Genomic DNA, 4,641 nt, shown 5'->3' with positions numbered 1-4,641 from the left:
ATATTCTTGTTTCTCCTCAGACAAATGTGGAACTATTCACCTTTGGAGATGTCTAGGTCAACTCCACTGAAGTTGATGCCTCTATCACAACTTAAAGACAGAAATCTGCAAACCAATGAGATGCCCTTCCTTTTATTTGTTATTACCTCTAAGTTGTTGCACATTTCAACAGCACTCCAGGGCAAAAGCAAGGGCAGGAGAAGTCCCCCAAAAGTTTTGTTATTCTCAGCACAGTGGTTAGGGAACACGTATGTGGAAACAGTGAACGAATATGCCAGCCTCCCCACTGCAGAAACCAGGTAAAACAGCATGTGAAATCAAATAGGCATTAAATTTGTCCTTTAATGAAGACATCGAGAACAGGGAGTGCTGGATATCCTCCAGATCATCTTAATACATGTTATTGTCCCTTATTAAAATATTGCTAGGGTAGAAAACTTACTGTCATGCTTTCCAATGAGGTGTTAAGTTCAGAGGAACAAGCTGAAGGAAGGAAAGCTTTCAGCAAGTGCTGCTTTTGAATTCTCTTGGCCTTGAAGTGTATTAAGGCATTATATGTATTAAGTGTAAACAGATCCACCTACATATAACCAAATTGACATCAAGAGGTGCTGAACTTGCTTCCACAGCACTTAAAGCAGCCCTTCAGCTTTCATAGGGATGAAAAGTGTTTTTATCACTAGCTTCAGGCAAGACCTGAATACCAAACTCTTTGAACATAGCAAAGCCTGTGCAGTGATTCAACAAGCAAAAATATTTTTAAACACATTCTGGAATCCTTTTTATTGTTCAGTTCTGTTTGTTGGATTGTAATAGAAAATGCCTAGAGTTTTCATAGGAGGTCAATGATTGTGAGATATTTTGTTGTCAGGGACAGTTGCACATCTCTTCAAATATATTAAAATACCAGAAACAAAATGCTGTGACACGTCTCTTTGGGAAGCTTAATGGTCTTGTATTATTTCCATGAACAGGTCCCACATTACTGCCAGCCTGCTTTCTTGCTCAAGAACATGAGTGAATGCCTGACATATTGCTTTTCTATTGCCAGTGGGAGTACTGTTGACAGGCTCCAGAAGCCATGAACCTGCCTCTTCTTACCACAACATGATGTGCTGCATCTGATAACGCTGACTCTAAGGAGGAAATTACAGAGGAAGTTACCAAAAACAATTATTTAAGTTAAAATATTTGAATGCAAAAACATTTACAAAATAAAGTTTGCATATGTGTATCCTGATGGACCAAGGTGCTAGGGTCTACTTTGTGACTGCTAGGGGAGTGAGAACAGTGCTAGAGGAGATCTTGAAAGGTGATGTAGCCCCAGGGTAGAGAACAAAGTCAATGGCATTCACTTTCATACAAACAAGAGAATTGACGTTTTGTGTGTAGAACACACACTTAGCTTTTCCCACATGCAAATATATAAATTACCAGACTATATTTACAGACATTTTGAGTCCATTCCCTCGCTTTCTGCCTTATGCCGACATGCTCACTTTTCCCACAGAACAACGCCTTGGTACAGAATCACGGATAAAGCAATGGTGAGGCAGCGCTTTGTAACAGGTGTAAAAGCCCCACAAATGGGATTAAGAAGCTCAGGCTACGGAAGTTTTATTCTGCCTCATGACAGCTGCAGAACCTCCTCCTCTCCTTCTGAGATGTGTTCATTCATCAATAGCCACCAAAAGACGTGGCTAATTGACACCCACCAGCACATCACGGGCACAACCATGAACACCTCCCCTTCCCACAGGCTCCCGTCTGTACATATGTGGTCACGGAAACCAGCTCTTACGTTTTTCTCTCTCCTGAGCTGAGACACCTACAACATGAACTATTTCTCTGCTTTGGAACAGAGTAAAACAAGTTAGTAACTGTGGCCTTTCAAGGTGTTGGCATTTAAAGTATAAAATTGGTCTGGTGTCATTGGTGTGCTTTCTACACCGTTTTTCCTCAAAAAGACCTGACTATATAAGGAAATTGGAGGGTGACTCCTAAGCTTTCTTCTGCAAATTTTGGTTCAGAAGTTTTCCCATGGTGGACACAGCTAAGGAAATATGTAAGACCCTAATTAAACAAAATGTTTACCTCTTAGTATTACAGCCTGACTTGAATTCTTAAATGCTTTGTTGGCTAAATGTGGAAATGCTGAAAGCTATTCACAGGCTGAAGCGAGGCCACAATGCTGCTGTTCCATGGCCCAAATCCTACAAAGGCTTTTTTTGGTTCTCAAGCTACTTTAGTCACACAACTTGTCCCACAGAAATCAAGTTAAGTAACCCTAAAACTGACGGGAAGAGGAATGGGTAAAAAGTAAAAATTATCCTGAATGATAAAAACTTTAGTCAAGACCTTTCTTGACACGGTTGTTATAGTTGAAAAGTAGTTTTATATACAAGTAGGCATCTTCTGCTCATCTTCATGAAATTAAACATGTTCATAAGTGTAGCCAGGTTCAGGACCTTGGATTATGAACCCTTCAGGAGAAAGGCAAGCTTTGTTTTGTTTTGTGTTCAGCACTAATTACATTACCAACAACAGAAATTCAAACATAACTGCACTCTGCGCCCAACGAAGAACAGCTAGGAAAGGTGTGAGCAGACAAACCATGTTTTTGTGCAGTAAACTCACCGCGATTGCCACAGCTGTCACTTTTCTGATGTATAATTAATTCAGCACCACAGGTTGCACAGTACCAAACGGTCCTGTGTTTTCACATGGCATTGCTTTTATTTACGTCCCCATAACACTGGAGGGTCGAGAAGTTAAGACTGAGACAGGGGCCTCATGCCTGGTCACTGATGGTTGAAGTTGGTGGTGGCCAGAAGTGCAGGGAAAGGAAGCGGAGGATTAGATGACTTCTTCAAGGACAGGCAGGTCTCTGGAGACACAGGTGCATCACAGAGCAAGGATAAAATTAGCAGTCACCCGACGTCTTATCATACTTTATATCCACGAAGAAGTACTGCCTTTCTGAGACAAGCGTAATCCTAGAGCATCATGATTTTGATAGTTTTGAATAACTTAAAGGTCCCATTTTCCACTGATTTCAGAACATGCTGGCTCACACTAGTTCTGTTTAAAGACAAAAAGCACAATTATTAGGTCTTTGAGCCCCATGTTTTGTCTGAATTGTTTGATCTCACCTGCAGAAATATCATAATCTCTGCTTTCTTCAACAATTAGCATAAATTCTTCCCTGAAAAAATTACTCCAGTGGATCATTCCTTATTTCCGTATTACTGCTGACCTGATAAAGACAGCTGTAGGTTCTATTAGATCAGTGTGGCAAGGACCATCTAATTTTCCCAAAGGCAATCTCAGCCTGACCTTTAGCTGACATACCCAACATGTTAGTCCACCAAAGGCCAGGGAAGTTCTTGTTGAGCTGCTGCCACCGGGGTGACCCCTTGCTTTGATTTAAAATATTTGCTGCTGTTGTTCATGGATGGCAAATAGGCGAACCACCTTGGCAATGGCATAATTACCTCAAGATTTGGAATGGTGTGAGGTGATATTTTTCCAAAGTTTTTTAACAATATTGGTTTTGTGAATATTTTCCAGTAGGGGAAGAAAAGAAGAAAGCAAAACCATGACATGGCAAGAAGCACTTACCTTCTGTGCTGAAGAGTTATCTTTACTTACTCTTATTACTAATGGTCACAGAGCTCTTTACCATTTGTTTTTTCCTAGTCTCATTGTGCCTTAGCCCCGCTGAGCTCTTCTGCAGCCCCACCATTTCCCCTCCCCAGCGTGGGGCTGTGCTCCAGCGCCCAGCAGGCTGCTCCGTCCCAGTCCCCCGCCTGCCCCAGGAGCCAGGAGCAGCTGTTGGGCCAGCGGATGCCTCTCAGACCTCTGAATGCCTCCTCCCGGGCCAGAGCCACCCTGGCCAGGGGCCAGGAGCTGCTGTCACCACCAGGCCCAGAGAGGAGGCACGCTCTCCGCTCAGCCTGCTGCCCAGCGCTGCGCCAGGTGGGATGAGCAGGAGGACGATGCCACAGGGGCAAGAGCTGGCTCCCCACTCTGCCGGAGGTGGAGCAGTCTTCCCCAGAGATGCTCCCCCTGTTTCATTTCTATTGCTGACATGGGTCACTTCAAGGACCCTGAACAATGACCGCTTCCTTTTTTTTGGTTTGTTTTACTGCAAATAATAGCGATAGCACATTGTTCTTTTCTTGAAAGACATAGCTGGACATGGGCTTTTGCCTCACTGAAGGCCAGATAAGATGAACAGCCTAAAGTTCACCATAAAATTCCAGGACCTGGCCTTTTAAATCTGTGTACAGCCAACTTGTGTGCATATATAGTCCTCTAATTGTCATACCCAACCAGGGATCTCCTCCATTGCCATCCCTAGAGTTAGTTCATGGAATTCCCTCACATCCAAAGAAAATTCAGACCAGACAGGTGACAAACCTCACCTAGCCTTTCCCTGAAACAGTAAGAAAGAGATATTAGGAGAAGAGAACTGGAACTGTACAGAACAAATTGGATGTTCAACCTTTAAGGTGAGCTTCAACTTCTTATACTTTTTTCTTTTTTTTCCCCCTACCAAAACAGGAGTGTGCATCCTTTGTTATCATCAGGTTCAAATTTCAAATCCTCTTTGCAAGAACAAATTCATTTTCCACTGTT

This window comes from Pygoscelis adeliae, unplaced genomic scaffold (assembly GCF_000699105.1).
Source record: "Pygoscelis adeliae isolate BGI_AS28 unplaced genomic scaffold, ASM69910v1 Scaffold54, whole genome shotgun sequence".
NCBI lineage: Eukaryota > Metazoa > Chordata > Aves > Sphenisciformes > Spheniscidae > Pygoscelis > Pygoscelis adeliae.
This window is presented reverse-complemented; position numbering follows the sequence as displayed.